Below are 13,455 nucleotides of genomic sequence, written 5' to 3' on the forward strand. Positions count from 1 at the left end.
AATTAAAACCCAGATGCTACAATCTTAGCCAATCAAATTAAATTCTATCAAATTAAAAAGTAAAATACAAATGATATTATCTCTTGTTAATCATTTAATTCTAATGATATGTATCATTCATATAAAAGATTTGATATCAATAAAATTGAGTCCATCAAGTCCATGTAATTCAGATATCAAATTAAATAAATAATATTGATTAAATTTAATGATATGTGTCATTCCTACGAAGGATTTGATATCAAAAACCGACGCCAAGTTAAATCTCATTTCTTTGTACCATGCCAAATTAAATAAATAATGAATTTTAATCTAATGATATGTATCATTTGTATAAAAAATTTGATATCAACAATTTGCGCCAAATTAAATTCTTCTTCTATCAAAATAAAAAATAAAACCCAAGTACTATCTTTATTATTTACTTAATCCAAATGATATTATCTTTAATTTGTATACAATAAAACATAAGTATACAAGTATATATATTTTATTGAAGGATATTCCTATTCCAATCCAAATGGTTTAAATTCCTTTTAAATGAAATTACACCACAATTTATTCAAAGACATTTTTTCTTCTAACTAAAGTAGTAGTTATTTAATTCTCCTTCAAAATAATATATAAAGCATTATCACAAAATTACGTTACCTCGCTTAATTTAAATATTATCATAAAAAATTAAAGATTTAACTGTATAAAATAAAAAAATTTAATTTAAGTAAAAAAATTTTTCTTGTTAGAACACTTGGCGCTGCTAAATCGTGTAAGAAAAACTATAAAAACAATTTAAAATTAGAATGGTAATTAATAAAAATAAATATATAATAAAGGGTAACTATAATTTGAAAGTAATAATAAAGGTAATAATACATTTATTACATATGTGAAACAAATAAATCATTACATATTACATATGTGGTTTATAAAATTTGTTGTAAAGATTGCGATGCATCGTATGTGGGACAAACATGCAAGAACTTTCCAGCAGAATATCTGAACATCATAGATATATAAATTGGAACACTGATACTCATTTTGTAATTACTAAACATCGTATTGAATTTTCACAAGACTTCGATTGGAAGAACGTCCAAATTTTAGACAAGGAGAAATTTGTGAACAAAAAATTGATTTCAGAAATTGCATTCATACACATGCAAAGGAATCCTTAATTTACGTTCAGATACAGAAAGTCTGCATCATACTTATGCAGCGATGCTTGAAAATTTCTTCTGGCTGATGTTAGAAACCTTTTTAGATTTATAGTTTATTAATTTATTTTGACAAAGTTTTATTGATTGATGAATATGTAACAATTTTAATGAGATATATTTTATATTGAATTTTTTCTTTTTATTATGTAATTCTTTATTTTACAATTTTAATAATTTTGACAGTTTTTAATTCTTATACAATAATTTATTGCGGTTTTTATTTTATTTGCGTTTGACTTAACAATTATATACATGTGTTTTTCGTCATTTTGTTCGTTATATTTACAAATTTACCTTAATGTTTACTGTGTGACTTCTTACTTCGAGAATAGTTCATATGAATGACACATCGTCGTACACAGACATGCGTTCTAAAAATATGTGATCTTTATATTGATTTTAACAATTCTACTTTTTAAGTTTTAATATGTTCAACAAAACTTTAGTGCAGTGCTTCATGTTCTGTAATGGTAAGTTATTTGAATTGTTTATGCATGTATCACTGTAATAAGATTTGTAATAAGATTTGTTTTTAAAAAAATGTCAGATTAACAACGCCGCATTTTTGTCAATTTGCGAGTGACTTATACATTATGGACATGTGAGCTAATTATACTTGAGCTAATCATTCTTGCTGAGGAGGATTCCAAAGAGAGTCGAAACGTTCAAAATAAAGAAGACATCAATCCAATATTGATTGTTCACTAAATAATTGCGCCGTTTATCTGCATTGTTACTGACTCTCATTAGTCTATTATATTTATCTTTTTGTATTGATGAAAGTTAATATTATTTATTTAATTTGGTATCTGAACATTACAGTAGAGTCTCTCTAAATTTGACTTCTGTAATCTTTGCAATCTTTCCTCACACGTACTTTTACAAACACTAATGTTATGCCCCTTTCATGCCATAGTAGGTTGGATATGTGTGCGCGCGCATCTGCACCATTGTACTAGGTTCTCACAGTGTATGCAATGTAATTCCATAGGCAGATTATATATAACTATTTGTGTAATGTATTCTTTTGTGATACATAATATGTGATACATATGGACATATGACTGCTAAGATTATATACACTGTAGTGCACTTTGACAGGTTAGCATGCGCAATTGCGTTCGCACAAATACGCAATGATTGGTAGACTCGTGCTGTAGAGAGGGTATTCTATAATTTTGGCATTCCACTTATTGCCCCATAGGCTAAATTTAGAGAGACTCTGTATATGGAATTTAACTTGGCGCCAATTGTTGATATCAAATTTTTTATACAAATGATACATATCATTAGAGTTCAGTAAATAACAAGAGATATCATTTGTGTTTTACTTTTTAATTTGATAGAATTTAACTTAATTAGTTAAGATTGTAGCATCTGGGTTTTAATTTTTCATTTCATACATTAATTTTTTTCGAAGAGTAATAATTTTTGACAGAGAATTAAAGTTGCCATTACTTGGATTGGAATAAGAAGACCTTCAACAAAGAGTATCCTTGAAGAAAAATTAAAACTACTATTTTAATTAGTTTGAATATAAGAATATCCATGATAAATAAATACTTACATTTTTTGGTTAACTTGCAGCAAGTTCATCAAAATTTTTTCTTCTTTTGACCCCGTAGTTTAACTGATTAATTAACTAATTTAACAGTTTACCAGATTGATACGTCGCCACTGGTAATGGTAATAGTGGCGACAATCAGAGGACCAAAATGCCACTTATGCGTGAAAAATAACATGCCGAACCACTATCGTCTCCAGATATAATTTAATATATTGGGTCATCTAAAAAGTATCCGCGGTTTTTGTCACTAGATGGTGTTGACCATCAATACCATCCCAATACTTATTATTGTAAATGCGTGTTGAAACTGGTCACACTTTCCAAAATCAAAAAATTCAAAAATTTAATTCCCACCCACGAGAAACACGAGAGGTCGAAGAGGAGAATAAAGAGAGAATGGCGAATAGAGAATCTCAAAGAGAGAGTAGCAAACTGCATCACGTGATTCGTCTCCTCTGATCCTCTAATTAGGTCGATTCTTATTTTAATCGTCTTAAGCCGGTTCTACATTAGTTGCAAACTAATCGCAAGTTTGCGACAGCCAATATGAAACGTTGATTTCATAATCCAAGTTTCAGATTGGCTGTCACAACAAACTTGCGATCAGCTTGCAACTAATGTAGAACCGGCTTTAAGTAGTCTTAAGTCGCTAATGCGGCTAATTCATGATATCTTAAGATTACAAGATTAAATATAAGACTTAAGATTAAATATAAGATCCGTCTATAAATACCGGCCATGGGACCTTTGAACCAATTGCATATACGCAAGTAACAAGTTGCGAATGCTCGCAAAGAAAAATCCCTAGGTCTCTGTTCTTGAAATAGTGGCGTATACGCAAATATCAAATTGCGAATAATCGCAACAGAAAATGTCTAGAGCAGTATTCTTGACATTCGTAAATACTGTCGTACATGCAATTTATCATTTGTAATGCAACGAATGTGTTACTCCATACTCTATACTTTTCTCTCGAATCATATACGTTAATTACGTTATATTTAATTTGGTCCAGTTTCAGCTTTTGGGCTGACTAATATTTTGGAAGAAGAAGAAGAAGAAGAGAGACTGCATTGGAGACGAAGTGAGTAATGTTAATGTATGTGCACATCTTCATAGTTGATAAATAAATAAATAAATATATATATATATATATATATATATATACTGAAATAAAATTTAAAAAAAATTAATTTATAAATATGTAATAATTTATTTGTTTCACGCCGTTTCACATGTATTCACGCCGTAAATAGAAGAGAAAGCGGAGAATAAAAGATTTAATATAAAAAAAAGATTTATATAAAAAATGGATCTCGATGATATAGTACTAAATGTGCCAATCATAAATGCATTACAAAATGCAGAAATAGCAGAACAATGGAAGAGAATTTTTCATATCAGGGATGAATTCCCTTTGAATTACCTAATGAACAATTTATTACATTGTTTCATTTAAGTAAAGCCGCAGCAAGATATCTTATTGATCTTGTTGAACCACATTTAACTCTTCAAACAAGAATATCCTCAATCGATCCTACGACTAAGATAATTATTCCAAAATTCATAGCATACGTATATGCTGAATATAAACAATAAATAACGATTTTTCCATAGGACAAACATAAATAATAAACAACTATTTTTCCATAGGTTATTATAGCATTGCGATTTTTTGCGAGTGTTCTTATCAGATGGATATCAAAAAAATATTTATATGACTGTCAGTCAATCGACAGTTTCCCGTTGTATTCATGAAGTATTAGATGTAATAACGAGACAGAAAATCATGAATCATTGGATTAAATTTCCTTCTCTCACAGAACTGAATTGTGAATAGAGTAAGAATACAAATTTTCTGTAATATATAAAATATATAAAAATAAACATGAAATGTGTATATAGATATATATATAATTATTTTGTAAAAGATTTATACAAGATTTTTTATACAAGATTTTTTAGCCAATCAATAATGCAAATTTAATAAAAAAAATTATAAAAAATATATATTGGATCATCTAAAAAATATCCGCGGTTTTTTGTTCAATTTTTGAATGAAATTTTTCTTTATTGAAAATCAATTTTAATCAAGTATATATTGGCCATTATTATCTATAACCTTTTGCCATTTTTCGGGTAATTTCATAATTCCATCCGTGTAGAACTTTTATGGTTTATCGGCGAAAAACTTTTTTAAATGATTTTCGACAGCTCTTTTGTCGGTCAATATTTTTCTATCAAGAGAGTTCTGCAGAGATCGAAATAAATGGTAGTCAGATGGTGCAAGGTCCGGGCTATACGGTGGATGCATCAAAACTTCCCAACCAAGCTCTCTCAATTTTTGGCGCGTCATCAAAGATGTGTGTGGTCTGGCGTTGTTATGATGGAAGACAACACCTTTTCTGTTAATCAATTCTGGTCGTTTTTCCTTAATCGTTTCCTGAAATCTATCCAGTTGTGAACAGTAGAGCTCTGAATTAATCGTTAGGCCATGTGGTAATACCTCATGATGGACAACTCCCTTTCAATCCCACCATACACACAGCATCACCTTATTTGCCATCAATCCAGGCTTTGAAGTCGTTTGTGGTGGTTCGCCGCGCTTATTCTTTTACGAACAATATTCTTGTATTTCACCCATTTTTCATCGCCTGTGATGATTTGCTTCAGAAATGGGTCGATTTCGTTGCGTTTTAGTAGTGTTTCGCTGATGGAAATTCGATCAATCAAATTTCTTTACGTTAATTCATGTGGCACCCAAACATCGAGTTTCTTTGCGTAGCCAGCCTTTTTCAAATGATTCCAAACTGTCATATGGTTGATTCTTAGTGCATTGGCTATCTCCTGACAGCTCACATACCGGTCTTGCTTGACCAGTTGCAAAATTTCATTGACTTTTTCAGTGACTGGCCGACCAGAGCGAGATCGATCTTTGACATCAAAATTTTCAGAACGAAATCGAACAAACCATTCCTGCGTCCTGCGTTCACTTACAGCATCCGCGCCGTAAACTTCACAAATTTGTTTGCATGTTTGTGCTGCGTTTTTGCCTTTTTTGTAGTAAAAAAGCATTACATAGTGTATTTCTTCAGATATTTCACTCATTTTCAAACCAATATAACTTTTGACACGATTGATGAATCATCAAACTTTGTTTACAAAAAATGTAACCTAAAATGTCATCTTTCAGACGCGCATTCGTTTGACACAATCGGATTAGTGTTGCCCGATATATGACCATCAATACCATCTAGTGACAAAAAACCGCGGATACTTTTTAGATGACCCAATATAATTAAAAAAATAAAATAAAATATAAATATATATAATTAAAAAAGAAAATTATATTGGGTCATCTAAAAAGTATCCGCTTTGTCACTAGATATATGACCATCAACACACATCTAGTGACAAAAAAAACCGCGGATACTTTTTAGATGACCCAATATATATATTTTTAAGGTTATGGAAACATATATTTTTTTAGTGGTATTAGCTGAATAGAAGAAAACTAATGATTTAAATATGATTCAATAACTTTAATATGATTCAATTATCTCATCAACGTAATAACTTTTGCCAGTATGAATTATTATTTTGCTGTTAGCTGTACGCTTTTGGATCTAATGTTTGTAGAATGCTAATATATTTTACAACGTTGCCAAGCGTGCTTCCGCACATTAGAAAACGTTTCCCATTACGAGTGCTACAAAACAGTACTCAAGAATATAACACCAATAGCGTATACGCTTTTTCGTCAATCGCAACGTGCATATACATAAAGTTGCATACAGATTCAAGAGTAGAATTCAAGAATATGATGTGCTCAGTTGGACGATATCTCTCTCTAAATCTCCACCGTCTTTGTCTATAACCTTGTGTCCACAATACTAAAAATCGAAAAACCCCAAATGAAGAAAGAATTAACCAATCACAATGGTCATGTGATCAAATGATTTGTTAATTCCTTCTCTGTCTGAAATATCGAACCGATTTCTAGACGTTTTATCAAGCTTAATCGTGATTAACTGTCAATTGCAATTAGTCGATTCTACTAAACAGCAAACGTAATTGGTCAGTCAACGGCCGATTAAGCTAACTGGCGTTGGTGAAACTTGCCATTAGCATCGTAAACATCGAACTTAAGGATAGAAATTGATGAATATTAAAACATTTGATTTTGATACTGAAAATGAGCATCAAGCATCAGCATGAAAAGGCCTTTATGAATGTCACATAAGAGACAAAGGCTGCTAACTGTGAAATATATTTCGAGAAGTTGGTTATACTCAAGGCAAGTTTCACCAACGCCAGTTAGCTTATTGATTGGTTCAGCCCTTATTGAATTTCCGATAACCTCGATCTGACTCGCCGATTCGCGTAAAGGAGACACATCCGTGTCTCGCGCCATAGTTTAGCATCGAAACACTACCAATGTTTCCAGATTATTTAGATGGACGCATGAAAGACGCTTCAGCAAAATCTACATTTTCGAAAATTGCTCCAATTAGAGAAGAAGTAAAGACTTTTTTTGAAAGAGCCTGTGAACCAAAAAGATGAAATTGATAGTATTTCGATTAACACCGATCTATCACAAACCAACTGTGTCGATCTAATAATAAAGATAATAAAGATGATATTTATAATATAATAATATATAAGATAGTGTAGAAAATGTAGATAACGTACTCGAAGAGAGTATGAAAATAGATAAAGCAATAGATGATAGGAATTCAGAAGAGACACAAAGAAGTTCGATTGCAATAATGTAGAATAGTAACAGTATGGAAAATTTAGACAATTGATTTATGATAGAAGAAGATATCTCTGCTGCAATTTCTCATGGGTTTTTTTTCATATTCTTATAGAGAACTATAAGATTCTGTAGGAGTTTGTGTAGTTACCTATGGAATTTGTGTAGTTATCTATAGAATTTGTGCAGCATGCATAGGTATACATAGGACATTCATAGAAATACAAATAGGGTAATAGAGATACAGGAATGTGGACAGATTCTCCATGAGAATTAAAAGATCTCATAAAATACCAATTTGATGTATAGTAACATATGTAGGCGTAAGACAAAAGAAAGGTGCCCCTTGGGGACTGAAAATGCCTATAGGCTACCATAGGACGTATGCACATCTTCTATGTCCTAACTCCTGTAAACCTACATGTTTCTATACATCAAAGTGAAGTATTCTGTAGGTCTTTAGTTCTCATGAGGCATCTTCCGTATTCTTATGGATACTTATTGGGTCATCTAAAAAGTATCCGCGGTTTTTTGTCACTAGATTGTGTTGATGGTCAACACCATCTAGTGACAAAAAACTGCGAATACTTTTTAGATGACCCAATATATACGGTTACCGTACATATCTATTATATAATTTAAGAGAATAATTCGTAACTCCTAAAAACTGCAAGCCACGATAATAGTTAATAAACGAGGTACGTTCCAAGTCGGGTAAAAAAATCCTGATTGCCATAAAGGAAAATATGTATATATTCATGACTTTTTGAGTCACCAAACACACCTTGTTTATCACGTGACTTTCAGTTTTTGGAGTTATGGAAAAATTATCTTAGATTTTCACATGGAATTACATCAGTCAGTTGTTATAGCGTTTTGACCACACACTCTAATATGTATATTATAGGGATTATACAGAGTGTCTCAGAATATTTGTGACTATTTTAGGACTATTATATATGTACATATATGAATATCTCAAAATATTTGGAACTATTTTTGTGTGCAGATAAAGGATTAAATTGAATCAAAAGGTCCTCTATCATTTTAATTTTTGCAATTATTACTTAATAAACAGAATGTCTAAAATCGATATTTTTTAGAATTCTTTATGACATATTTTTAAAATGTTTTTCAAATAATTCTTAAAGATATTTTAAAGTTGTCTCATGCGTCGATTTTATCTGCTTATTCGGCAATTTTTAGAAATTAACTATTGCAAAAATTGCAAAATGATACAGAACTTTTCGACTTAGTTTAATCTACTTTATTTGCTCATGAACATAATCCCAAATACGGAACATCCTGTATATCATTTAAATCTGATTGCATCAACATCATTCTTTTTGCCATATGATCCTACAGGAGCCTCTTTTCATGGACTGGATGCCATAGGTTCTTATGTAAAACCTTGTAGAAAATTTTTTTATGTTATCCTATATACATGCTGGGTAAATCCTATAGGTACCTATTGTAAGAAATTTAGAGAAAATAAGCACAACAGAAAAGCTGTCAGCGTTAGGGCTGTGTGGTTCAGTGGCAGGACGGAAGTCTATTAACTCAGAGAAGAGATCAGGCTTGGGTTCGAAACGAGGAACGCCCTGATATTTTTCTCTGTTGTCATCAATTGTTACACAATTGTATACCAGCTCCTACAGAGACTGTGTTCCAAAATTTACTATTAGTACTGAAAATCTATAGTGCACATAACGTAAACTATAAATTTTCAGTACTGGCAGTAAATTTTGGAACACACAGCCAAAATCTTATAATCCTCTATAGGAACCTATGAAAAAATCCTTGGGAATTTATAGCAAGATAGGCATCCTTCTTCTATGGGGATTTGTCGAATTTTCCATAGGTACCTATGGTTAGGCAATTCATAGGAAAATTCCCCATAGGAATTTGCAGCAGGGATAACAAGGGATACAGGGATAGAACATAAAAACTTAGAAGAGGACATGAACAAAATCGATTATAATTATGTACATGATGTTAGTATTGAATAAGCAGGTAAAAACATTGAAATGAATATGAAAATAAATAGCGCGATAAAATACGAACAGATAGGTAATATTTTAGAAAAAGATGCGAATAAATCTGAATTAGAGTCGAAATATAATCCCTTTAAATATTAATGAAAATTTGGGCGGAAAATTACACCAAATAAAAGAACGAAACGTCCAACTTATATGGATCTCTTCTCAGATCCCTTCTGAGATTTTGTGTAATCGAATAAATTTGTGTCTATACCTATATTAAGAAATGGCAGCTTATGCAATATCATTAAACAATAAAAATTAATATGTGGTCAAATATTAAAACGAGTGAATCTCTTAACGATATATACCACAACGCAAGATGTTCGTAGCGAAAATTTTTATATTTTAATTATGTAACAATTGGAAAAATAAACATTTCGACCTTAAATTAGGTCATCTTCAGTATTACAAAATTATAGATTCGGAATAACACATATGATACAATATCGCATATGATACAATATCGCAGAATAATATAAAGAGTTTAAAATGCCAAGTTATAAATTGTAAGAAATTTTTTTTTTTTTTTTCAAAATGATAATGTTCACAACAAGTTATCTTTGCTGAGTTAAATCTTCAAAGAGAAGACATAATATCCGACTACCTTCTCTTTTGAAAAAACCATTTTGAAAAAAAAAAATTTTCTTATAATTTATAACTCGGCATTTTAAACTCTTTATATTATTCTGCGATATTATATTATATGCGTTATTCCGAATTTGTAATTTTGTAATATTGAAGATGACTTAATTTAAGATCGAAATGTTTATTTTTCCAATTGTTACATAATTAAAATATAAAAATTTTCGCTACCAATCTTGCGTTGTGGTAGATAACATTAAAGTTAAGGATAAACATGTATGTGTAAGAAATACATATACAATTGATTCTTTAATACAATTGTTAGTACATGCAATAGATAAAAAAAAGTTTTATAAAAATTTCATTCAAGACTTTCAATATCCAATATTCAATTTGGCGCAACAGATTTAATCCGTGGAAAAATTATAGCAAATGATTATAAAACGCTAGAAATCTTATAAGAAACAAATTTAAAATTTTAGGTACTAAATATGTACAATTTGTCGATGCTAGTTGCAATGTTGATTATATGATACAAATATTATTTACAGATTTACTAAGCGTAATTATATTTAAAGTGTTCTAGCTGTAATTACACTCAACACAGAAATTTACCCACTTTATGTATTTTTATTCGCATCTTTTTTTGCTATCGATCCTGTAGTGTCAATTGTCATAAATTATGACTTGTCTGTTTTCGAGTTTAACTTATAAAATAATTTTTGCTTCTTCGTTCAATAATGACAAAAGAATGGTGATGCTCTTTTTTATAATTTCTGCTATTCATTTTATCTGTGCAATATAATATCATTTTTATGAAGAATAGCGAACATACTTAAGAAAAGTATTTGTATACATTCAGAATTAGCATAAGTTTATAAATATTAAAGCAATTTAATAATTTCCATTCATTTTAAAAATTTTAATATTTGTATGTCACTGTAGTTTATAGCATTTTTTATTAAAAATTAAATTAATATATACATATGCAAAAATTAATAAAATACTTGTGATGCCTAGGCGTTTTTCTTGTATTTCATTTTTTGCTTTATATAAGACATCAGTTTTTGGTAAAACGGAAGGATAAGAATTGTCAAACTAAATCAGAGATTTTGCCTTATTTTGTACATATACAGGTACAATCGCATCTGTCTTTAAATCAATGAGATTGATTGCTTGCAACTAATCTTCGATTTCTTGCCAACTGTCGTCTTTTTTTATGAAAAAAATCGAGCTGGTAGTTATTTATTATGATTTTTAATAAAATATTACTCTTAATTGAAATTTATTACCCTTAATTTGAATAATTTTCAATAGATCCTATTATTTTAGCATCACATTCTTTACATATTCTTAATTTTAATAGATGGATGTTCTTTTTTAGTTGATCCATTGGCACTCTTGAATGACCAAGCACAAGGAATTTTTGACTTCATCCAAATTTTATCAGCAAATAAATCTGTTCATTCGGACTTTAAAGTTACATACTTTTTCCCGTCATTATAAATTATTTCTTGTGGTCTTATTAAACGCCATTCTCTGCTCTTGATTATTATGTCAAATTTCACTTCTGAAGTTGACATTCCTGACATATCAGGATTGAAAGTCAATATCAATATTATTCAGAGTGATCGAGAATGCACTCAAAAGACGATCGTAGATCCTATTCCGATTACATAGATATAAGGTGTACAACTTTGCTTTCGCCATTTTTTTTCCGAAATTCGAGGCTTTATTGTAAAAAACTGATTATACATTTATGATTCAAAGTATTGCCCATCGCTGGCCATTACTTTCTCCTATCTTTCGGGCAGCGTACGAATCCCGCGTCGAAAAAACTGGTCATCTGATGACATCCTCAAATTGATTTTGAGGCGATCCATGAATCGATCCAATTTTTTACTTCTTCATAAGATCGGAAGTGCTGGTCAGCCAGGCCGTGTGCCATTGATCGAAACAAGTGATAGTCAGAGGGATGTCTGAAGAATACGGCGGGTGGAGTAGGACTTCTCATTTCAACGTTTCCAAGTATGTCTTGACCACTTTCGCAACATGGGATCGAGCATTGTCATGCTGCAAAATCACTTTATCGTGTCTCTCGTTGTATTGCGGCCGTCTTTCAATGCTCGGCTCAAATGCATCAATTGCGTTCGATACCGATCTGTGATTCAGTCGGTTTTAACAGCTCATAATACACTGCGCCGAACTGGTCCCACCAAATACACAGCATGACCTTGAAGCCATGAATATTCGATTTGGCCGTCGACATGGAAGCATGGCCGGGAACTCCCCATGATTTTCTGCACTTGGGATTATCGTAATGAATTCATTTTTCGTCCCCAGTCACAGTACGGTGCAGAAATCCCTTCCATCTTTGCCTTTCAAGCAGCTGTTCATAAGCAAACAAACGCCGGCTTCAATATCTCTCGGCTTCAACTCATACGGCACCCAATATCCTTGCTTCTGAATCATTCCCATGACTTTGAAGCGTTTTGAAATGACTTGTTGAGTCACTCCCAATAATCGTGCCAATTCTTCTTGATTTTGACACGAGTCTTAATAAAGTAATGCCTCCAATTTAGCATCTTCGAAAACCTTCTCTTTTCCACCGCTATGCTGGTCTTCGACGTCAAAATCACCGTTCTTGAAGCGTTGAAATCACTCATGACACGTTCTTTCAATAATAGCGGTCTCACCATAAGTATTTGAGAGCATTCGATGAGCCTCAGCGGCAGATTTCTTCATATTGAAGCAGAAAATTAAAACCTCCCGCAAATGACGAGAATTTGGCTCGTAAACTGACATTTTCAATCGAGAATAACTTTATGATGCAGACACAAATCGACTAATATTTCTATAGGGTTATGTTGACAGATGCCCAAGTTTATTATATGACGTCTATGATCTATTCATTTCGACCACCACTTATCGCTAAAGCCATCTATAGAAAAACGGCAGAAACAAAATTGTACATCTAATATGTTTTGCTTTAGGATTACCATCCATGGCTGTTTCGTTAGATATAAACGTTCCATTAGAAGAAGAAAAACGTTTCTATTTTTATCGATCACTCTGTAAGAGGGATCAATATTTTTAATAATTTTTCGATGTACATCTTTTATACCTCTCATAAATACCAATAAAGTATTGAAATAATTATTTGACATTATATTAATTGTAACTTCTATAGCTGTATGATATTTGCAAGTAAAATCAAACAATTATCTTACATCTTTTTCTATAGTTTGCCTTAAATTATTTCTGTAAAATCTAAACATTTTCATCTCGACT

This window comes from Acromyrmex echinatior, chromosome 19 (genome assembly GCF_024713525.1).
Source record: "Acromyrmex echinatior isolate Ae372 chromosome 19, ASM2471352v2, whole genome shotgun sequence".
Classification (NCBI taxonomy): Eukaryota; Metazoa; Arthropoda; class Insecta; order Hymenoptera; family Formicidae; genus Acromyrmex; species Acromyrmex echinatior.